The following is a 25,545-nucleotide window of genomic DNA, read 5'->3' as shown; positions in this document are numbered from 1 at the left end:
CAGTTTGTGAATGTATGGAGCTTTTATTTTTTCGTACCCGTACAGTTTTTTTGGGTCCAGGCTAGACCGTACCACTGTATCAGAGTAAATACAGCAGGGCCACTCAAGGATTGTTCGACTTCAGCCCTAAGGGGGCACACCAAGCTAGGCTGAAGGTGTGTGATTGGCTTTGGATGCGCCTTTGTCTCACAGAGACTGGCAAGACAAAATAGAGCCGACCCAAACATTTCATGCATTGACTATTCTCTCCCTCGCCCTATTGCAGTTATAAAAGACAAAACATCAGACACATCTAATCTGAACATACAAAAACTTTTAAAGGGTGCTTTCTGCTTTGTGTCTGTAGTTGAGCTGAAATTGATATATGTCTAACTGAAGACCTGCGGTAACCCAGTGAGTGCTCCGTTTGTATGTAATTCTTGACATGAGGGTGCTGACACTCACGCTTTACTGTTTAAGTCAGTGGGCAGCAGTGATTCTTGCCGAAAATCAGTTGCCTGCGTTCCCTTAAGCTTAAAGTTCTACAGGAAAACCGTTCTGAGTTTTTATGCGCTGTGTCCAACTCAACATTTATCCAGTGACTGAACAAAACAATATTTAATCAGGAAAACTGCACCCAAATCATGGCTGCCCAGCTTGACAAAATGTGTGATCGTTGTCAAATGACTTTACTTCACTGTGCATCTGTTTACTCGAGAGTCGAATCCGAGACCTCTTGTGGACACTACGTTTAAAATGTGTGCAATATAATAAACAAGCATTGCAAATGCAATAGGTCTCGCATTAGAAAAGTTGGAGTTATTGGTCTTGTAAATGACATATTTTATTTATTTGTTGGTTTTTAAAATTGCTAAATTGATGGCTTTGTCATTTACAATGCCAATAGTTATAACTTTCGCGAATGTGACACCTATAGCATTTGGAATGCAACATGTTTTGTATTTACGTGACTTAGATGGCAGCTCTGGTCGTTAGGCCACATCTCTAGAGAGCAGGAGAGTGCAGCAGGGGAGAGAAGCACAGCAATGCAATAGGTCTCGCATTAGGAAAGTTTGAGCTATTGGTATTGTAAAGGACACATTTTTTATTTATGTGCTTGTTTTGAAAATAGCGAAATTAATAGCTTTGTTATTTACAATGCCAATAGTTTTATCTTTCGCAAATGTGACACCTATTGTAACACAATATGTGTTGTGAGGGTGAGTGAGGGTGAGGGTGAGGGGTTGAGGGTGAGGGGTTGAGGGTGAGTGAGGGTGAGGGGTTGAGGGTGAGTGAGGGTGAGGGGTTGAGGGTGAGTGAGGGTGAGGGGTTGAGGGTGAGTGAGGGGTTGAGGGTGAGGGTGAGTGAGGGTGAGTGAGGGTGAGGGTGAGGGTGAGTGAGGGTGAGGGTGAGGGGTTGAGGGTGAGTGAGGGTGAGGGGTTGAGGGTGAGTGAGGGTGAGGGTGAGTGAGGGTGAGGGTGAGGGGTTGAGGGTGAGTGACGGTGAGGGTGAGGGTGGGTGAGGGTGAGGGGTTGAGGGTGAGTGAGGGTGAGGGTGAGTGAGGGTGAGGGTGAGTGAGGGTGAGGGTGAGGGGTTGAGGGTGAGTGAGGGTGAGTGAGAGTGAGTGAGGGGTTGAGGGTGAGGGGTTGAGGGTGAGTGAGGGTGAGGGTGAGGGGTTGAGGGTGAGTGAGGGTGAGGGGTTGAGGGTGAGTGAGGGTGAGGGTGAGTGAGGGTGAGGGTGAGTGAGGGTGAGGGTGAGTGAGGGTGAGGGGTTGAGGGTGAGTGAGGGTGAGGGTGAGGGTGAGTGAGGGTGAGTGAGGGTGAGGGTGAGTGAGGGTGAGGGTGAGTGAGGGTGAGTGAGGGTGAGGGTGAGTGAGGGTGAGGGTGAGTGAGTGTGAGTGAGGGTGAGGGTGAGTGAGGGTGAGTGAGGGTGAGGGTGAGTGAGGGTGAGGGGTTGAGGGTGAGTGAGGGTGAGGGTGAGTGAGGGTGAGGGTGAGGGTGAGTGAGGGTGAGGGGTTGAGGGTGAGTGAGGGTGAGGGGTTGAGGGTGAGTGAGGGTGAGGGTGAGTGAGGGTGAGGGGTTGAGGGTGAGGGGTTGAGGGTGAGTGAGGGTGAGGGTGAGGGGTTGAGGGTGAGTGAGGGTGAGGGGTTGAGGGTGAGGGGTTGAGGGTGAGGGGTTGAGGGTGAGTGAGGGTGAGGGGTTGAGGGTGAGTGAGGGTGAGGGTGAGGGGTTGAGGGTGAGTGAGGGTGAGGGTGAGGGTGAGTGAGGGTGAGGGGTTGAGGGTGAGTGAGGGTGAGGGTGAGTGAAGGTGAGTGAGGGTGAGGGTGAGGGGTTGAGGGTGAGTGAGGGTGAGTGAGAGTGAGGGTGAGTGAGGGGTTGAGGGTGAGGGGTTGAGGGTGAGTGAGGGTGAGGGGTTGAGGGTGAGTGAGGGTGAGGGGTTGAGGGTGAGTGAGGGTGAGGGGTTGAGGGTGAGTGAGGGTGAGGGTGAGGGTGGGTGAGGGTGAGGGGTTGAGGGTGAGTGAGGGTGAGGGGTTGAGGGTGAGTGAGGGTGAGGGTGAGTGAGGGTGAGGGTGAGTGAGGGTGAGGGTGAGTGAGGGTGAGGGTGAGTGAGGGTGAGTGAGGGTGAGGGTGAGTGAGGGTGAGGGTGAGTGAGGGTGAGTGAGGGTGAGGGTGAGGGTGAGTGAGGGTGAGGGTGAGTGAGGGTGAGGGTGAGGGTGAGTGAGGGTGAGGGTGAGGGTGAGGGGTTGAGGGTGAGTGAGGGTGAGGGGTTGAGGGTGAGTGAGGGTGAGGGTGAGTGAGGGTGAGGGTGAGGGGTTGAGGGTGAGTGAGGGTGAGGGTGAGGGTGAGGGTGAGGGTGAGTGAGGGTGAGGGGTTGAGGGTGAGTGAGGGTGAGGGTGAGTGAGGGTGAGTGAGGGTGAGGGTGAGTGAGGGTGAGGGTGAGGGGTTGAGGGTGAGTGAGGGTGAGTGAGAGTGAGGGTGAGTGAGGGGTTGAGGGTGAGGGGTTGAGGGTGAGTGAGGGTGAGGGTGGATGTGGTGGTGGATGTGGTGGTGGATGCGGTGGTGGTGGATGTGGAGGTGGTGGTGGATGTGGTGGTGGATGTGGTGGATGTGGGGTGATTGCGGCTTGCAAGCTTATTCCGCTCACGTTATGCAGTTTCAAACATGATTGCCACTATTACTCTCAAATTCACTTGGCAGCAAAGTGGTGAACGAATTAAAAGAAAGTCGTATTCAGCGTTATGGCCGGTACTTTATTCCAGCAAAGTGGCAAGCCAGTACACACCAATGAGCTAGTAAAGCTAAAAACACACCACATGGCACAATTGCTGGCTGAGCGAGCAGAAGTAAGCCAAACAGCTTTCCCGTAGCTAAGGAGAGCTGAGCTCTTTTTGTAGCAGCACGCATAAGAAAAGTCCCGTATTTTCACCAAAACACTCTCTGATAATGATCAGCCGAATTCAGAAGGATTCCTGCCCTCATATATTCCCAAGAGAGCAGTAATCTTATAAGGAAATGCTGTCATCACACCTAAAGCTACGGATGAGGAGAGCTTGCTGGAAGACATTCAATTAATGAAAAAAAAAAAAAGAAAAGGAGACACGGCCGGCCGGCCGTGAACTGAAAGCATGGCCGGCCGGCCGTGAAAAAGCCTTTGATGCCGCAGGGGGTAATTAGGGGAGGAGAATGGCTGGGCTGAGGCACAGCGCCAAGCCTTTGATGCAGCAGGGGGCAGAGCGGGAAGAGCTGCTGGCGGCACTAAGCTGACGATTTGATGCTGTGCACGCGCATTTTAACTAATTGCGCTTGCGCATTGAGTTAAAAGTGCACATGCACTTCATCAAATCGCCAGTGAATCGCCAGTGTAGGTAAGCTTTGTTTAAGCCCCCATAGTCTCGCTCTGCTCAATGCGCATGCGCATTGACAGGCGAGACCTAATAACAATTGTGAGTGACTGACTAGACAGTTGCTCCAGATACACAATATTGCTTGTACATACAGTGAACATGACACACTGGCTTTCCTTGGCGCACTCATGCCGATGTTGTCAGGACATTGCAGGTGGGGTCAAGTTAATGTTTAAAAACCATTACTTTGGGCCGCTTCCGTGTTCTGCATGAGCAGTCCCTGTCACTTCTGCAGGCCAGCTGCTGCTGAGACGCTGAAATACTCCCGCTTTCTGCTTGGTGCCACCAGCCCTTCCTCCCCTTCTGCCCCCTCCTTCCAGGGACGACCACCGTCTCACACCCCATCCCCATATGCTCCTTCCCTCCCTCCCACTCGCTGGCTCCCACGCCCCCCACCAGGCTCTCAATGCTTGTTTTAAACCAAGGCAGCGGGGGCTCTTCAGCTTCTCCTTTGCCTAAAACTCACACATTCTTTCAGTTGAATCAAATGAAGTGAGTGAGGGCTGAAATTCCGCAAATACACTGGATTGTTAAAAAGAACGGAAGTACTGTGTAGTCACTACGTGGAGTAATCTGGTCACCTTACTTCATAGCCTAAAACAGAGGTGTCCAGCATTGGATGGGTCAAGTCAGGGTTTCTGAATAACAGCAGGATATGTAAATGATTTTCATGTAAATGTAGGTAAATGTATCTTATGCAGATATCTTTAAACTCGTGCTTCATGCTCTTGTGAAACAGTATTTCTTAAGATTATTTATCACTCAACAGAACGTTGGTTTTACTCAAATGTGCATTATCGCTTAAACGCATCTACATTTTCCCAAGGGAAGCGTGTACTCTCAAAATACAATAATGCTCCTCTTTTTTTGGTACAATGGTCACCTCACTGTATGTCATCATAGACAGAGCATTTCAAGTCCTGGCCTTGCTTCACTTTTTATATTTTGCAGTTTTATATAGCGCGAACTTGAGCCGAAGTTATCAGAGCGCTTTACATGAGTACCAGTTGTATTGTAGCCTGATACATTCAAGGCAAGGGGGAATTAAGTGATTTGCCAAGAATCACAGTATGTTTGAGCGTCTCTGCTGAGACTCAAACCTGCTTCCGCTGATTGAGAATCGGCTCTTGCCGTTAAGCCACATCTTCTCCTGACAAACTATTTTGACCAGGGGTGTTCAATGTGGTATGTGAGGACTGATTCCACACCACATTCCACGATGACCGCAGATTATGCTAAAGACTTCCATTTAGGGTATTTATATTAAATTGAGACTTCAAAGAAAAGCTGAAGGGAGAAAGTAGTGATAAAATCAGTTTGAGTGGATGTTTTCATCTTTCACATTGGTGCTTTTACATCATTACTCATGCTTCATGCTCTTGTGAAACAGTATTTCTTAAGATTATTTATCAGTCGACAGAACGTTGGTTTTACTCTAATGTGCATTATCGCTTAAAAGCATCTACATTTTCCCAAGGGAACCACCCTCACTCTATCTATCTATCTATCTATCTATCTATCTATCTATCTATCTATCTATCTATCTATCTATCTATCTATCTATCTATCTATCTATCTATCTATCTATCTATCAATCGCCCTCACTCTATGTAGCTATCTATCGCCCTCACTCTATCTATCGCCCTCACTCTATCGCCCTCACTCTATCTATCGCCCTCACTCTATCTATCACCCTCACTCTATCTATCTATCTATCTATCTATCTATCTATCTATCTATCTATCTATCTATCTATCTATCTATCTATCGCCCTCACTCTATCGATCGCCATCAATCTATCTATCTGTCTATATATCTATCGCCCCCACTCTATCTATCTATCTATCTATCGCCCTCACTCTATCGCCCTCACACTATCTATCGCCCTCCCTCTTCTATCGATTGCCCTCCCTCCCTCTATCTATCGCACTCACTCTATCTATCGCATCACCACAGCATCACTCAGCACCACCACAGCATCACTATGCGCTACCACAACATTACTATGCGCTACCACAGCATCACTGAACACCACAGCATCACTCGTCGCCACCACATCACTCAGCGCCACCCCAGCTTCAATCTGCACAACCATTCAACAACAACTGGTTCAAATATGTTCTCTCAATGTTTCAAGCTTTATTACAAATTTCACAAAAAGATGTTAATATTTCACTTCTGTTCTTGGATTTTCGTAACAATAAAATACAATGAACTTAATCTTCACAAAAGTTATTTACAAAAGTTTGCTATTGCCAATATGAATTACAATAACTTTTATTTAAGTATTAATTATTTAAAAAAATTAAAAGCCATTGTTATTTGTAATATCAATACATCTAAGTCACGTAAATAAAACACATATTGCATTACAAATACTATAGAGGTCACATTTGCGAAAGTTAAAACTATTGGCATTGTAAATGACAAAGATATTAATTTCGTTATTTTCAAAACCAACACATGAATAAAAAATTTGTCATGTACAATACCAAAAGCTCAAACTTTCCTAATGCGAGACCTATTGCATTGCAAATGCTTGTTTATTATGGATAGGTACACAGCATCATGCTGCTCGGGACTAATCATGAGTTGATTAGTCCCGATTATATGTATAATTTGTATGGCTGTCTCTCACATACAGTTCATTATAGGAAAACTTTTAAAGCTAGTCGAATTAAATCTTTCTTTAGAGTTTAGCTCTCACCGTTTCTGAAGGAAAACTCACGATGCCTGCGTGGAAGAGAGACAACCAGCCCCACATCTCGTACATGACGTTTTATGATTCAACAGGGTGCTATAAAAATCATTATTTTGTATCCATATAAGCAGCATATCTATCTGCAAATGTTATATGAAAGCTATTACTGTCAATATTGCCCTAAGAAATTGAACTGCCAAAACCGCAGGAACAAGAAAGATGCATGAGCAGTTCCCCTTATTTTTGCCATTAATTCTCATAATGCAAATGAGGATCGACATATGATGGGACTTGGCTAATGAAGGCATTTCATTTCTACATCCTGTTTAATGACTCGCAGTTTCCTCTGTTATCTTCACTGAAATGTTTTTGAGACTATGTCCAGCTGCCGCTCTGTGCTCTTTGTGAGCAAGGTAATGCCAGGACGCTGCCTCTGTGAGCTTGACACTCTTTGCTGATAAGGGTTCTCATTCCGAGTTCTCAGTTATCTCTGAATGATTCCGGACAGTATCTACCCATTAGTTAACAGGGATTATGAGTTGTTTCCCCTTAATGGGGAGAACGATAATACTGGGAACAATGTCATGTTGTCCTAGTTTCAGGGGGACCTACACATCCCTCCCCCATGTATTTCCAAACTGATGTATCTGTCACCTTGCCCCTGGACACATAGAGAAGTGGTCTATAAGACTAAAATGACTTGTACGTGAAAAGCAATAACCTTCAAGTGTTAATTAGAAAAAAAGGAAAGAAAACCTATCGCACCCCTTATATTCTAGTAGAACTTTCAGACTAAAGAATAGTTAGGTGATTCGGGGCTTCTGATGCTGAAAAAGCACTGTATATTATTCTCAGTACACCACCATGGACTTCCAAAAGAGAAGGGCTTGATGAACTCCCTAGAAGGAAGACTACTTCAAAGGCTCGCCCACATTTAACTATAGAAAAGAACGAGGGAAGGGAGTAATAAGCCAAGTCCAGAGTGATACTGAAGTGCATTAAACTCACAAGGTTATTGCCTCTATCCTGAAGGTATAGGCCTAAGAACATCCCACCAGAGGAGGCGAGACCTTGATGAGGTTTGGTCACCCATGCTGTCCTATGTACACAGAGTTCATTGACTTAGAGTGAGTCTCACCTGGAGGTAATATTGATGGCCCCAGATCTGTATGTGATTCTCCTCCAACGAAACCTTGCCTGCTTTAGATAGATACCTCGTGCATGCTTGCTTTAGGCTTTGGGTCAAATGAGGGCATGCAAGAGACTTGTTCCTCGGACTCCCTGATTTTGGCCTGGATTCTCTTCCTTCTTGTACACATTTCTAAACAGCCATGGAGTCTCAAAGAAGGATATTGACTGAAAGAAAAATGTAATGGTGCAAATTTACTTAAACATTTCACTGACATAAAGTCCCTTACAGTGATGCAAAGGACAGCAACATCTGGAAAGACTATTTTCTTTTCAGTGCAAAAGTTATTTTGCATTGGAAAGGTGCCATTCTCTTGGTGCAAGATGCACTATGTGCTGCGCTTTGCACCACTGTGCATCAAGGGGGCCTTACATGGCTAGTACTTGGCAGTATCAATGCAAGCACACATAATTTTTTACGTAAAGCATGATCCACTAAGATAGTCAGACTGGGATTTGCTTAAAAATGTAACACCTCCTTGAAGCAGGCACAAACATGGACAATTGTTTAATTTCGCCAAACATTCCACATATTTTATGTGTGCTGCACTGTACAGCACTCATCCAATATGTAGCATGTTATAGAAATTGTCTAGGCATAAACCTTTGAACAGTTAGTGACTGTGTCCAGTTAAATACCGGTGCTGGATGTCATGCACATACCTTTGCAGCATGGTGCAAACGATATGTGTGCCTCTAAGCAACCTGATTAAGCACCAGCGCAGAGGATGATAGCAGCAGCAGGCAATTTTTAATACAATTGGTGCTGTGGTACTTTCTCCCTCATGTGCAACACAGTGTAGAAACTTTGTTTGCTGTGATGTGCTAAAATTAAGTAACTCCACCCCAAGGTTTTGCTGTGTTCAATAACATATAGCAGAGATTAATCAACTGGGATTTCTGTTTGACCCTTTTGAGAGATTTATACTTGAGCTACACAACTTTGGTGTAATCCAGAAAGATCATTATAGAGTGTGATTCATGTCTAATGGATAGCAGGTTCCTCAGTGATCTTAGAATCGTGCAATTGAAAATCCTCACACTCAATTTGGGCAACGGAGCACCTGAGACAGGTTTTTAGATAAGGCCATTGCGGCCACACTCTGTTATAAAGCAGGTTGATTGGCAATCTGTAGGACCTTGTCATCTCAACCAATACTCTTGTAAGCATCTCAAAGAGCTGACTTCACATCCTTCTAGGAATCCCACACACCTAGGTTTGTTACATCAAGTGTGGCCTTCCATGTCCTCCACATGATCCAGAAAGTGCAATTAGCCAAGAAACTGAGGATTAGAGGTTTTTAAATGTGTCCTCCAATTTGGAGATGTGACCTCCTGCCTCTAACTATGTCCATTGTATTCTGAAGATCTTGCCTCAATAAAGCCACATCAAGGTCCACTTCTTGAATTCCGATTTCCATAGCTTTGCAGGATGTTTGAACACCCTGAATAATGATAAAATTACTTTTGTGATTGAAGGAACATCTGTCTGTGTCCTTCATGGTTTAGTGTGTCAAATGAGGGCCCGGAAGCTGAGGTTTATAGTGTGCAAGACCTTGGACCTCCTTGGGGCACATCTAGTGTCACTTGGTAGAGATCCTTACAGACCCTACCATCAAATCAGGATGAATAGCAGTCCTCATACATCCCACCTACATGTGCTTCTTCCCTCCAGATCACCCCAGAAAAGGGTCTCAAGACCAAGGTTAATCTCCTGATGAGGTTAGCTACTTTTGTACATGCAGGACTGGCTCACAACTACATTGCCTAGTGAAGCTGGTGAAAGCAGGTCATTGTCTGTGTCATACCCTCTATGTCCAGTCTAATGGTCCACTGCAGAAGGCCTCCTCTTCCCAATGAATTCTCAATGACTTGCTCCTTCCCTGCAAAATATATGCCATGCAGCTTCTGTCGGGGGAGAGCATGACTAGACAGGATCTGGACTCAGCCTCTTAGGGCTGTAGCTACGATTGGCCACTTCAATCCATCTGGGACTCACCACCAGCAAAGATTGGGGCTCTTCTGCACTTCATATCTGTGGAAAATATATTCTCTGATGAGGTTAGCTACTTTTCTACATGCAGGACTGGCTCACAACTACATTGCCTAGTGAAGCTGGTGAAAGCAGGTTATTGTCTGGGTCATACCTTCTATGTCCAGGCTAATGGTCCACTGCAGAAGGCCTCCTCTTCCTTTACCATGCAACCACCACCCAATGAATTCTCAATGACTTGCTCCTTCCCTGCAAAATATATGCCATGCAGCTTCTGTCGGGGGAGAGCATGACTAGACAGGATCTGGACTCAGCCTCTTAGGGCTGTAGCTACGATTGGCCACTTCAATCCATCTGGGACTCACCACCAGCAAAGATTGGGGCTCTTCTGCACTTCATATCTGTGGAAAATATATTCTCTGATGAGGTTAGCTACTTTTCTACATGCAGGACTGGCTCACAACTACATTGCCTAGTGAAGCTGGTTAAAGCAGGTTATTGTCTGGGTCATACCCTCTATGTCCAGTCTAATTGTCCACTGCAGAAGGCCTCCTCTTCCTTTACCATGCAACCACCACCCAATGAATTCTCAATGACTTGCTCCTTCCCTGCAAAATATATGCCATGCAGCTTCTGTCGGGGGAGAGCATGACTAGACAGGATCTGGACTCAGCCTCTTAGGGCTGTAGCTACGATTGGCCACTTCAATCCATCTGGGACTCACCACCAGCAAAGATTGGGGCTCTTCTGCACTTCATATCTGTGGAAAATATATTCTCTGATGACAGTCTGGGGGCTGGGCCATCCATCTGTGTGCCCATGAGCTAGAGCCACGCCTCCCCAGTCCAGTCCTCACCACAACCGCCTACCTCCAGGAATTCAAAAAAGAGATCAGCACCAGCAGCCAAGCCAGTCTATCCAGGGCCAAGTGGCAATCATCTGAACTAGCCTGGGGGGGGGAAAGCTCCACTTCCAGTCCAGTCTGGAATATGTGGTCCAACCCCTGACAGCAACTAATTATTACTGACCCAAAACACTAGAGATATCTGACCATCTGCCATTATGGCTAGACTCTCCTGAAGCCCGACGGCCTAACCAATGGCCTCACCCACCTGATAAATGATGAAAACTTATATTGGAATAGGTCTCTTTGATCCTACCCCTTTTACCCTTTTCATATCGGACTTGAATAGACCAGATAACATATGTTTGTGAGCCCATGATGGGACCATTGATGGTACCTCCCCTTTAGAAATGGAATCAAGCAAGTCAATAACTTTGATTTGAGTACTGCCTCTCTCAAACAGCTTATTTGCTTAGCATTGAACAAGTCCTAGACCTCTCAGCCATTTTAAATCACAAAATATGTGTTGGCTGAATCCAGTGGTTCCTGTATATCAGAGAATGATGCCTAATGCTTTTAAAAATAGGCACTACAAGGCCTTGATTTAGAAAATGTGTGTTCCTTCCTTAATGGTAATTCTGTATGAGTGGATAAAGCATTAAGCACAATATAAAATACTCTTGTGGAAAAAGCATCCCCATGTTATCAATGTTATTTATTACTAGGTTTAAGGGCGTTTACCTGTATCTGATGCATGACCAATCATTAATATTCAACACTTATTACAGGTTATTATGGTAGTATGTCCCTTTGGCCAGTAGCCCCTCACTTCCTACAGAGTCTGCTTCCAATACGGGGCTGTAAGACATTGGGTTACTGGTTGAAGGGGATAAACCCTGCTCCAATAGGAACCACAAATGCTGTCAACATGAAGTCACAAGCAAACCCCAAACTAACCTGTGGTCAAACCTCTTGTAGCTTGGCACAGAGCAGTCAGGATTAATTTAGAGGTAATGAGTAAAGTATTTGCGCAACACTTCAAACAGTGATACAATAAAAACACTACAGAAAAAGGATCCCACACCAAATTAGAAAAATAGTGTAGATTTTCATGAATAAAACAACAACAATTCAATCAGTATAGCCAGAAATGTGCAATTTTATAGATTTAAATTAAAAATAATGCCAAAGGGCCCAAACCGCCACTCGTGACTATCTGATCGCTCGATACCGGGAAAAAGTCACAGGTTCATACTGACCATAATGGAGCTCAGGTCGGATACAGGGACCAAGTGAATCCCACAAAAAAATGACCTTCGCAGCTCAATGCAAAGAATTCCATTCATGGTTGAGAGGACTGCGAGGGCTGCATGGAGCAGGGAAGCATTGCTGATGGGCATCGAGGTAGCATGAAAAGCAAGCCTGGTGTCACAGATGGGTGTCGCTGTAGCACAAAGATTGTGTTTTTTGTCATTGTGAACAGGTATGCTGGTGCTTCGCAGTTGCATTCCCCGCGAGCAGTTGATACTGAAACTTGAAACATTGGCTGATGGAGTTTTGCGTTGGCAGGCTGTGTGAGTGACAAGGTTTTGGTGCCAATGGGTCCATTCGTGGTTGAAAGATCCCAAAAACGTCAATTTAGCCTCTCTGAGCTCACACCAGGACTCCAGGACCTGAGGGGCACCACTTGGGGGTTAGTGGCATGCTCCAGCAGGATCTGGGTGCTGTTTAGGTGGGTAGTAGCTTGTTATGGGTCTGTGGCTCTGAACAGAACGCCACAGACTACCCCCCTTGGAGTCACTCTGGGAGTTCTGGATTTAGGTGCAGGTCCAAACCCACTCAGGCAGAAGGGCAGCAGGCCAGCAGTTCAGCAGTCCAGAAAAGGCAGCAGTCATGGCAGTAGTCCAGCAAGGCAGCAGTCCAGAAAAGTGGAAGTCCTATCAGCAGCACACCAGTACTTCTTCCTAGCAGAGTTTCACAAATCCATAGGTGTAGTGCAGGGATCTCTCGCTCCTCTTAAAAATGCAGGCGGGTTGCTGCCTCTGCATTGAAACACAACGCTGCAATTGAATGCACTGCCCCCACTGTCCCATGCCACTGGAGTCAAGCTAGCCTCGCTGATGAGGGTTGATGCCCCAAAACCGGTCCCAGCATGTTTGTTTCCGGTCCAGGGAGGACCTGACCTGGCAGTTCAGGCTGGACTATTCCCATGGGGAACAGGGTCAAGACTGATTTGCATATGGCTGGGTCTAAACTGGAATGGCATGGGGAGCATTATGGATTTAAGCCCAGATCTCTGTACTGGGGTGAATGTTTGACATTGATCAGCATTCTGTCCATCAATTGTTCTTTTTGCATTTATCACCGAGAGTGGGACGGGCATGCCCAGACGTGGGTTCCGGACTCTCCATGCCACTGCAGTCAAGCTAGCCTGGCTGATGAGGGGTGATGCCACGAAACGAGTCCTATGATGCTTGTTTCTGGTCCAGGGAGGACCTGGCCTGGCAGTTCGGGCTGGACTGAGGGTTAAGACTGATGTGACTTGGTCTAAAGTGGAATGGCATGGGGAGAAAAAAATGATTGATTTTGGCACAGTTCTCTGTACTGGGGTGAATGCCTTACATTGGTCAGCATTCGGTCCATCAATTGTTCTTTCTGATCTTAGAAAATGCTCCCGTTGCTTAAAGAAAATATTTTTCAGCCATTTATTAAAGCCAGTGAGAGCAGAGTTTTGTCGAATCTCTGCAGGGTGAGAGTTCCATACCGATGAAGGTATGCGACGTTTACGACGCAACTATTACAACGCCGTTCTATTACGACGCGGTCATAACAACGAAAGTTGTTACAACGAATTGCGCTGGGGGGCGCTCAAGGATAGTAAATCATTTAATTTACTATCCCAACACCTTCGCTACTATCCACGGGGACTGGTGTTGGAATAGTAAATAAAACATTTTTAATTTGCGCCCCCCGAACGCAAGTCGTTGTAACGACTTGCGTTGTTACAACCGCGTTGTAATGGAACGCGTTGTAAAAGTGTGCGTCGTAATGACGTACATCCACAGATGAACTTACAACCGACAAAGCTCAGTTTCTATAGAGTAAAGAGAGTGTGAAAATGTTCAATAAACATTTGTGATTACTCCTAAGATTGCGCGAAGGCAGATTCCGAAGTAGCTTATTGTCCAAGCAGCACAAAAGCAGGTCACATAGGCTTTACTCTTATAGTATGCAATTTTGAAGCAAAAAAACAGGATCTTCTGTAAGCAAGTGAAAAGAACTTGTTGCCTGTGTGATGATGGCTGTTTAGGCCCGCAATTTACTGCACTGCAGGACTTTGAAGCATGAAGCCTGAACATTTGGGTTCCTGGTGGCTCAGCGGTAAGAGTACTGCAGCAGTCTTACCATGGGCTTACTTACTCCCTAGGCTGCCTTTAAGGTGGTGCGGCTGCACTGGGTGCTGACCTGGAGAGTAGGCACCCGACCTCAGGGCGGGCGCTGTGTTTAGCAATACCTGACGACTTAACTTAAGATTTAAAAGCACCTGCTGCAGAGTTCCTTGTGCGTCCAGCTTTCCAGCAGCAAAACAAATGTTAAGATAACTCTTGTGATTAATGTTCTTGCTAGAGAGGGAGTTGCAGTTTTATCTAGTGGCAATTTTGACTTGCCATAAAGTAGCACAGAAGGTTATTATTCCTGCTGCAGAAAACAGATCGTCATTTTATGTGGATAGCTGAGTGGATTATTAAAGCCAGCCTGCACCAACGCTTTAAAACAAATACAATGTATGTGAGAGAGGGGTTATAGAGAGATGAGGTGCACTTTTGCCAGGTGGAAGTGAGAGAATCCGAGGAGGAGGTCATGGGGGCAGAGTGGTGCCATAGAAGATTGTCAACAGCACTAAAGCCGGCCCTGGCTACTGCCAATGCCCATGTGTGGTGTGAAGAAGCAGCTAAAGTTATGTTCATTTACTAAGCTGAAGAGAGTCACATCTTATGACATCGCTAACCTGAAGAATCAGAGTAGCATGCATGCTCCACTTTTAGACTCATGGTCTGGCATCGGAGCTCAGCACGGGAGAGGGGTGGTGCAGCAGGCAGAGCAGCTGACTCCGGAGCGCAGGGCTCACGGTTTGAACGCCGGCTGCAGCTGAACACCACGTGACTCTGGGCAGTAGCTCACCTAATCTCCCTGACGGCCCCCAGCGCCTTGAACTGTTTGCGCTTTACAAATATGGATTATTATTAGATCCCTGCTCCCGGTCTGCTGGTGTCCAATATGATACGGCGTGAGCCTCTGCACAAGTCAACAATACATGTATTTCGAACACACATGTGAGAAATTGTTGCTTACTAGTTCTTAAAATCCCTGGTATAAAATGCTTCATTTCATTCTTTTAAATTGCTCCTGTGGTGAGTTTTGAGTTCATACCAATGTCAGAAAGATTACAACAAATCCACAATTTCAAAAGAACGGAAAGCCATTTTTCATATGCAGAAGTATGCATCTTAAAGAATCGTCTTGCAGCCGGGCTTCTAAATCACAGAGAATTGATTAATCATTACCCGGTTGCTTAATTTGATTGAGTGCATGCTTTGCATACATGTTTCTCCTTGGTTAATCGGAGTTATATGTCATGGGGCTGCGGCAGCTTCCATGGCCCATTTCTTACTATAATAGAACAATTAGATTTCACAGCAGTCTATTGGATTCAACCTGTCCAGATGATGGAGTTTGAAATCAAGGAAAGGCTGAGGGATGTCCATTTTTCAATGTCTTGCAATATAGATTTCTGGGGGATGCCTCCAGGGTCTTGTTTTTTTACTAACAGCTGAGTTGCACTTGTCTGCTTGGGCATTTGAGTGCTTTGATCTCTTGCATGTGACATCACTCTACATTTCACCAATAATTAGAGATGCAAACGTGTAATAGAGAAACGTTTACAAATGCAGTAGGTTTTACCTTGCCCAATCCTCTCTCGAAAGCTGCAGGCACTGGCATAGATGTACTGGTCCTAATTTTAGAGATAGTAGTGCCAAGTAATCACAAATACACATTAGAGACCCTATGTTTACCAGCACTGGTTCCTCTCTTCTCATAGCCTGCGTAAACCTTAATATATTAAAAATATATATTTGTGCCTTTGCTCCATAAACAGGGTTGTCCATGTTATGCTGGAAAATACCACCATTAAGCTAAGATCAGCATATGCCAGGCTAGGCAACTTAATCAGACCCGCCAGCATATTTGCGATTTCGCAATTCATGAAAACATCGCGAAATCAGCTGACTAGCGCGATGCCCGCAATATTTACAATTATTGCTGCGATATTTACAGAAAACCGTCAGTAAAACAAACAACGTCCTTTTATTGGCTGTGCGCGCACACGTCACTACATGCCGCCGTTCAGCCGTCCAGTACCTGCTTCCTCCTGGCCAAGATTCAATCCTTTAGCCTATGTGGCTTTGATGTGCAAATGCACCCCTTACCTTCACCTACTGCCACCTCGCTCCAGTCAGTCCTACATGAACAGGACTTTTGCTCTCATTATGCCAGAGACTCAGAGAGAGTGTTGGTCGACTCTGGGCAAGGCTGAGGGCTAGAATAGCGTGTGCCGCCAATATGGCGGTTGCACCAGTCCCCCGGGGTATGGGGGGAGGGGTCGCCATGCCAGTTGATGACGCGTCGCTCCCACCTCTCGAACTACCTATAGGGAGGATCACCTGAGCATGAACCGGAAGTGCTTCCGGTATAAAACGCTCAGCCGACGACGGGGCAGGCCGATCTAGACCAGCCTGCCCTGTGCTATCCCCTTTAAGAGGAGGTTGTGGGGAGAAGAACAGTCTCTTGTTCTTTTGCTCCCACAGGAAAGGCAGCTGGGCCCGCAGTGGCCCGTATCTTGTTTATCTTTTTCTCGTTTTACAGGTCTCGTTGGAGCTGAGAGCAAGAAGTGAAGCCGCAGGAGCAGGGTTTTTTCCCAACCCCTTTGGGCCGTTCTTTCCTGCTTTTGCGGGGAGGAGAGCCAATAAAACGCAGACTGTTTTCAGAGGGAGCCAGTGGGCCTGTGGCATCGGGATCCTGTCGTCTTGTAAGGTGCCCCCGAAGTGCGAGCAGGGAGCAGGGCACGTGCCAGAAGCCGGTAAGCGGGGGAGTAGTTGGCCGGCTGCATTTCAGTCAGCGAGGTGACGCAGGAGGTGGTGCGCATCAGCCGATTGTTTAAGTGCGCATGGGCTATTGGATGCTATCGCTGACCAAAATAGCTCATTGGGGAGAGCATTAGACGAAGATCTAAATGTCTCTAGTTGATTCCTAATTTCAGCACGGTCTGAGAGGTTCCTTGCAGGGTGCGCGAACTGCCAGGGGGGCTCGGCGCGCAAAAGAGGAATCAATCGCATGAGTGTAGAGCAGCTGGGTAGGCACCGTTTTTCTGTATGCTCTAGCAAGCAATCAGCTGGGACAGTCCTGAGTCGGGTGCCTGGGTTAAAGGAAGGCAGCCAGGGGCAGCCACTGGGTACAATCTGTGGGGGCTACTAATTTTAAAGCCTGGTGTCGCTAAAAGTCCAGGCAAACATAAAGGATTTGGCAAGCAGGCTGCAAATTCCCAGAGGTTAAAACTAATTGTGAACAAACACACCAGGGTTTTTTTGTGCGCACTTTATGCAAGTTATCCTGTGTTAAATTGTGGAAAAGTAAATTTTGCCATGTTCTGTGTCCCTACGCTTCATCCATCATATGTTATGTGTGCATGACCAATATGCATATGTTATTCCCCATGTCCGATTAAAGACGCAATTACAGTTGTGTCCACCTCTGGTATGTCATTTTCCAGTCCTCGTGAATACTACGAATATCAGGCCTATGTAAAGTAATGTTGCCACGTTTCTTAGTGTGCACGTTATTCCATTATAAAATCCCCGTTTCTAGGCCTCAAAAGGGCCCAGACCACAGATTCAGCTCCTGTCTCCTGAAAGCCTCGCTAAGGAGCGATACAGCCCCCACCTGTATCCTCGACCCTTCACTTACTTCCTGCCTCGCAGTGCCCGGTGCAGCTTGGCTCTGCCTCTGAGTCTGCCAAAAGTATGTTATAGTTCCAGTTATCAGTTCAGTCCTCCTCCTCTGCATTCCTAAGCTACTGAACTGCATCAATAGTTTCCGTCATTGTCTAGCCTTCTCGTCTCCATGTTAGAGAAATACTGTATTTAATGGTCATTTAATATTCTTCATCACGCACTACATGTAGAATAATGCATGGTCCAGTCTTAGAATCAAGTTAGTTTTTCCCCTCATGACTTCTAGTTTATATCAACATGTTCCCTAAACATCAGATACCAGATAGGGTTTAGGTACATGTCGCTCCGACCCTTCAGACTCTAGTCTCTGCTCCTAGCACAGAGTTCATAGCCCCCAGCTTCTCCTAGTAACACGTCATTGCCAGTTTTCGCGCACCATTAGGTTAGAGGTCCCGGCTCCTTAGGTAGCCCCCTCCTATGTTTCCGCCCATTCATGACATATTCTGTTACGTTTGCACCACATGTCTATGTATACGCCCAGTTACACCTCTTTTTACTGTTATCTCTCGCGACTGCTACGCGTCACGCCTTCTGCTCCACCCACTGTTACGCCTACTGCAATGTAATGCTATGTGTTTGCGCTATGTATATAAATCAATGTTTTGTTATTGAATGTTAGCGCGCTCATCCCAGACCCAGCCCCGGCAGCTGCCGGGCCTTATTGTCCTATTCCCATGCAGGTTGTCCTGATCCTGTCCTTATGCTGTAATAAACCTGCAGAAACTCCTACTACCTCGAATCTTGACTCTTATTTTATTGAGCTATCTGTTATGCTATAAGTCTAGTCAAAAATAGGGTATTATTTATTTATTTACCACATAATGGCGCCCGAATAGGGACTTGCCCTTTCCCCACGCGTCGGTGAAGCCACGCCGACCCCCTGACCCTCTGCAGTCGTGACGGAACCATACCGTGCACTGGCAGATATTTCTGCTCCAAGTATCCCTCAGGCCCACGGAGGAGACGGAGGAGGCGGTCCAGCATCCAAACGAGACGGTGGAGGAACGCGGCAAGTCCCGACCAGAGCCCAAGCCGAGAGTCCAAGGTCCGAGGTATCCGGAGGCCCACCCGTAACCGAAGTCCGAAGTCCGAAGTCCGTCGTAGTCCAGTCCCGTCCGAGGCTTTCCGTTCCGTGCTGCCCGGTGAGTACCATTGCTGGGGTAGTATCTAGACAGGGTCAGTCTAAATTGACTCCTGGTCTGTGGGTTGGTGGTACCCAAGCCCACAAACGAAGTGTTCACCTAGGTGGATACGGGTCTTGATGCGTTCCTTTATGGGACCGGTATGTTCCGTACTGTTACAGCAGTGCATCCAGTAACTCTAGTCTGTTCCGTTCTCGAGAATTCTGTTCTTTTTCTGTTTTCAGTATTTTCAGGTAGTATTCTGTTCGAACTGTTATGTTATGATATGGTTTAATGTATTTCCAATGTCGTGGTATGCCTGAATTGTTTTCCCAATTGTTATTGTTTTTCGTGTATTGTATTGTGTTCCAATTCAAGTTTAAAATGCCGCTCTTTTCCAAGTTACGTCAGTTAAAAACTAGAAAGGGTCTGTTAGAGGAAGCAGTTCCTGTCCCGCCTAGGGACAGTCCAGGTCATTTTATGTATCAGAAACATGGCATAAGCGCCATAATGTATCTAGATTTATGGGTAGAGTATACCAAACAGTTAGAAGAAAAGTATAGATGGCCCGTATCGGGTACATGGGATGCCGAATGTATCATGCGAGTAGAAGAAGCATTATGGAAAAAGAAAGCCAGACAGTCACAGAAAGATGCCATCGAGTTATGGCGCAAGGAAGCTCATAAAAGAACGGAAAAGGAAGTCAGAAAGTCAGAGTTAAGTAGAGAATCCCAAGAACGAGCCCAAGAAAGAGAATTAATCGAGATAGGTGAACAAGTCAAAGCCGAACAGTCAGACAGACAGAGGCATGCCCTTATTAAGGGTATGTATCCTCTTCTTGCCGAAGGAGTGCCAAAAGCGACCCCAGAGGCATCCAGTAATTTCCCGCCACCATTAATTCCGACCAAGCTACGTCACAAACCGACCGCAGCTGATATTTTTATTTCGTCCTATTTGGACGACACAGTCCCCGAATATGCAAATCCTGTTCGTGCTCCGCCAGTCCCTGTAAATCAGGCACTTCCCGCTTCTCCAGACACCGGAGTACCTGTTACGGTACCCCCGGTCCAGCCTACAGTTCCATTTCCCACTCTGCCAGGACGTAGAGCCTCAGTAGACGACTCTAGTCTAGGGGCCGCAGGAGGAGCTACTCCTCAAACCCCGCCGCCACACAAGCGTTTATCGGCACTCGAATTACATGCTCAAGCATCACAGCGTACTCCTAAAAGTAATAAGTCTGTCACAGAAATCAGGCAAGCCCTTAACGAATGTGTCTATGATCCAGTTCCAGGCGAATATACTATGGTTTTATATTCCTTACGTGTAAGGAGAGTGACCGAGTATCTAGTTACCTTACCGAATATGAAAGAAGATCTAGACAGAATATATCGTTTCATCCGTACAGGGGATGATCCAGAAAGTATTGGCGAAATTATGTCTCAAAGGAAAGCCGAGATTCAGCTCATGATATTAAAGTTCCTGATCAATTGTTTAATAAGAGAACAAGATTACCCGTCTAAAGATCCCGCCGAAATGAGAATCCTGACAAGGTGGAGTGATAATATAGCCGAGGGTAAGCACAAGACCGTCAGTGCCATGGAGAGTATGTACAAGAAAATTCGTAAAGAAATAATAAGGTTACACGACCAGCGTAAAGCAGCACAAGTAAGCGAGAAAGAAAGTATCTCTGATCCTGAAGAGGAAGAGAACGAGAATCCCGCCAGAATAGCGTATGTAGGAAAATCCAGATTTCCAGATCGCCATTTACGTCTAGAACCCAAGTCTATTTTTCAACATCTAGCACCAGAACAAGGTTCTCTAGAACAAGTATTTCAAGCTACCGATCACATTCTGAAATCACGAGTCGGTTACAGTGAACTAAGTACTATGCATGAACAAGAACTAGCCCGATCAGCAGTCCGATGGATTACTGATTCTACCACTTTTCCAGACGAAATAGTGGCACAAGTGTTTCTGAAACTGCCCCCAGCCGAGCAACGACTGGTGGGTATGTATATGATCCAGCACCTCATTACTCTGTATGAGGGTCAACATTCTGATCCAGGCCCGTTGCACGATATCCTGAACGAGTTACTCCAGTAAAGATGGAGAGGTCTAGGTACCGATTTAATAAGTGTCATTCTAGAACAGCGTCACAAGTATAGAACGTTTTTGAACCCGCATTTTGTTCATGTCTCACCCCCAGAAAGTAAATCATTCTACATAGACAGACAGAATCCGTTACGAGAAGTCCACCCAGTCCAAGGGGCGGGTGGCGTAATGCAACGAGTGTTTGTATACACTCCAATATCAAAGATGGAACTTCTTGAAATGAAGAAATTAATTCCCTGTCATGACAAAGATCCAGCAGGGTTCCATAGAGAATTAAAAGACATGCTCCGTATGGGAGAATACACTTACCCAGATATCATTAAAATGTTAAAGGTCCTGTTACCCGCAGGGGTGTATGAAAAGTTAAAGGAAAAAGAATGGGAGGTGGGAGAGAAAAAGATCGATTGGGCAGCTCTAGAAGCTGAAGACAAGGCACGAGTACCAGGTACCGGTCTTGGAGATAAATGTAAAGATTTACCAGAATTATTGATTCAAGTTTTACCCAGATTATTGACAACAAGGAAAGAAGACTGGGATGCAATCTCAGCCTGTAAACAGAAACAAGATGAAGACATTAGTGATTTTTATTCTAGATTTGAAAAATGTTTCAGTATTAATAGTGGTCTCAAGACAAGTAGTGAGTCATACCCTCACCTTTTCGTTACTAAATTAGTCGAGAATTCAAGTCCACAAATTAAAAACCGAGTTTTGAAAGTCGAAAGCACCTGGCAAGCTAATACTCCGTCCCAGATGCTCCAGATGCTTCAGTACCACCAGAATAGAATCAGGGAAGAGCAAGAACACGAGAGAAAACGTATGAAAGACACGAAAATGAAAGTGCTAGTTGCACAATCTGTTCCTCAAGACAGTCAGAAGAGGGGTCCGAATCAAGCCAGTCATCCTGCAGCTCCCGTTAAAGGGAACTGCAATTATTGTAAACAGCCAGGTCATTTTATAAACGAGTGTGCAGTTCTGAAACACAACATAGCTACTGGTAAGACTAAAGAAAGACCACGTCCGCCGAGACAAGAACAAGTTTCACAGACTCCTCAGTCACAGAATGCACCGCAGACAGTTACAGTACCGCAGCCTATTGCTGCAACACAGCATGTTACATCACAGATGTACCAGTATGCACAGTCTGAGTATCCAGAGTACCAGTCATATTCATGAAACAGCCTAGAGAGGGAGGTAGGCTTGCCTCTCATCGAGATACCTGTAGATCAAGAAGGTCCCTATGTTCACAGTCAAGTATTAGGGAAAGACAGAAAGTTTTTGATCGATACAGGGGCAAGTAGGACCACAATTAGTCATGCCGAAGTTCCAGGGGCTCCGCTCTCAGGCTCAAGAAATGTTTCCCTTGGATTTTCAGGAAAGCCAATAGTTAATGAAATATCTAAGCCAGTTACTCTAGAAGTAGGTCCATTGTCCCGTACTACTGATCTGTTACTTACTAAGTCATGTCCAGAAAATCTATTAGGTATTAAGACACTGAAAGAATTAGGTGCAGTTATTTGCTGTTCCCCAGAGGGAATACGTCTGTTCCTACGTGACTTTAAGGGTCACTATGTGTTACGAGATTTTGATTCAAGATTGTCTAATGTTCCACAGCATTTATGGGCGCAAGGTCCAACTGATGTAGGTTACATGCAAATCACACCCCATCGTGTGACTCTCAGACCAGGTGTAGTGTTACCCCGAATCAGACAGTACAGATTGCCACCTGAGGCTGTAGCAGCCTTATCCAAAATTATTGACGAGCTCATGGCTCAAGGAGTAGTTGTAGAAACTGACTCCAATGTATGTAATTCTCCGATCATTCCAGTCATGAAACGTACTGATCCGAATGCACCCCCAGTATATCGATTAGTGATTGATTTACGAGAGCTTAATAAATGTATTATTCCTCAGTACCCAGTTGTCCCAGATATTTCTTCCCTGTTAACAGCTATTGATTCCGAAGCCATGTTTTTCACTGTCATAGACCTCAAGAATGCATTTTTTAGTGTTCCAATTCATCCAGACAGCCAGTTTCTTTTTGGATTCTGTTTAAATGGAAGGAGCTATATGTTCACACGCGCTCCTCAAGGTTTCACAGAAAGCCCTAGTATTTACAGTCAAGCACTCAAGAGACAACTAGACAATATTCACATGCCAACTGACACTGCCCTGCTCCAGTATGTCGATGATCTACTGATCACAGCCCGTTCTGAACGTGCTTGCGAGCGAGCATCACTTACAGTTCTGTATTTTCTAGCCGAGATGGGGCACAAGGTGTCACCTTCGAAGCTTCAATTCTGTGTCCAGCAAGTGGTATACTTAGGACACTTGCTGTCCAAGAGGGGTAGGCAGTTGACACCAGACCGTATCCAGTTAATAGCGAGTCTTCCCCAGCCCAGAACCCAGAAGGAGGTACGTGCTTTTATCGGCCTTACTTCTTATTGTAGACAATGGATTCCCCAGTATGCATTTCTAGCCAAGCCACTGATACAGTTAACGACACAGGAGGCAGCCGTATCGACTGTCCTCCCTTGGACATCTGACCATACACTTAGTTTTAACGAGTTAAAGAAAGCCCTATGTCAAGCTCCAGTTCTAGCCACACCGAACTACAGTAAGCCTTTTACACTTTTCGTTACTGAACGGGAAGGTACAGCATTGTCTGTTCTCACACAAGATCAAGCAGGACAATACAAGCCCTGTGCTTATTTTTCTAGCACATTAGATCCAGTCGCCCAGGCGTTGCCTGCGTGCCTCAAGTCAGTTGCAGCCACGGCACTAGCTATCAGACAAAGTGATTCCATAGTTTTAGGACATTCCTTGACAGTACAAGTCCCACATTCAGTAGAAGTTCTTTTAAACCGAACACAAACTCAGCACTTGACAATTGCACGTTTAACAGGTTATGAATTGACACTGTTCCAGCCACACATAGAAATCAGACGCTGCAACGTTCTGAATCCTGCTACACTGTTACCATCAGTTAATTCAAATCCAGACCCACATGATTGTGTGGAAGTAGTTAACATTACGACGAAGCCAAGACAAGACCTGACAGACATTCCGTTACCAGATCCTGACCTGACACTTTATGTAGATGGTTCATGTATGAGAACTAGTACAGGAGAACTAGTCGCCGCGTATGCAGTGACTACCGACACTGAAGTTATTGAAACACACCGTATTGATACCCTGTCCGCTCAAGCAGCAGAGCTAGTCGCTCTGACACAAGCCTGTATACATGCCAAGAACCTGAAAGTTAATGTTTACACAGATTCACGTTACGCATTCGGAGTTGTACACGACTTCGGAGTGCTCTGGCAGGAGAGAGGTTTCATGACTTCTCATGGAACCAAGATTCAGCATGGTCTCCTTATTCAAGCCCTGTTAGATGCCATACATTTACCGACATCTATTGCTATCATGAAATGCAAAGCACATACGAAAGTCACTGACATTATTTCCCAAGGTAATGATCTAGCAGACCGCACAGCCAAGCTTACAGCACAGACTCCAGACATTCCAGTTAATATGACACATACTCCAGATCCGATTACATGCATGACAGTTAAGGACCCTACACAAGATGTCATAGATATACAGTTACATGCTACTCCCGATGAAATCAAGAAATGGTCTGAACAAGGAGGGGTCCAGACAGATCAAGGATGGTTAACGAAGGGTAGAGCCACATGGTTTCTCCCCGATTCTATGGTTCAAGTCATTATCAATACCGCACATAGTCCAGCACATTTAGGAGAAAAAGCTATGTTAGACAGTATCCAGAACATTTGGTTCAACAAGCATTTACGAGCTGCAGCCAAGCAGAAAGTCCGTACCTGTATGATATGTTGTCAGTTTAATCCAGGTAAAAGTGTCCCGGTGGAACAAGGTGGTTTCCAGCCCCCTGACCACCCTTTTGAGGTCCTCCAGATGGATTATATTCAGATGGAGCGATGTCGAGGTTTCAAGTATGTCCTTGTAGTTGTATGCGCTTTGTCCAGGTGGACAGAAGCATATCCAGTCCCAGATTACACAGCCGCGACCACTGCCAAGCAGTTGGTTCGTGAATTTTTCCCTAGATACGGACTCCCTAGAGTCGTATATTCTGATAACGGTCAGCCATTCTCCTCAGAGTTGATGAAGCACGTTTCCCTTTTGTTAGGGTACCAGTGGAAGTTTCATTGTGTACGCCATCCTGAAGCAGCCGGTCTTGTAGAGAGACATAATCAGACTCTGAAAATCCGTATTGCAAAAGTCTGTAAGGACAAAGGTGTGGACTGGTTAATAGCTCTGCCAGTCGCTTTATTTTATATGCGTATGGTCGCACATTCCAGATCAGGTCTGTCCCCGTATGAGGTCGTATTCGGCCGCCCCCCTAACATGTGGGGTACTCCTAGACCCCGAAGTATTACCGATGTTTCATGTAATATGCTGACAGATTACCTAGCTTCCTTGATGTCTGCCCTCAACTCATGTCGTTCACAGGTTGCCGCCGCATTTCCAGACAATACCGAGGTGGCACCGCACGAGATCGTTCCAGGCTCCCTTGTGATGATCAGAAATTTTGACAGATCAAGTCCGCTGGAACCACGTTGGAAAGAGCCACGCCAGGTCCTCTTGACCACCCGT

This window comes from Lissotriton helveticus, chromosome 7 (assembly GCF_964261635.1).
Source record: "Lissotriton helveticus chromosome 7, aLisHel1.1, whole genome shotgun sequence".
Classification (NCBI taxonomy): Eukaryota; Metazoa; Chordata; class Amphibia; order Caudata; family Salamandridae; genus Lissotriton; species Lissotriton helveticus.
The sequence above is the reverse complement of the archived record's forward strand: the minus strand, read 5'-3'. Positions refer to the sequence as shown.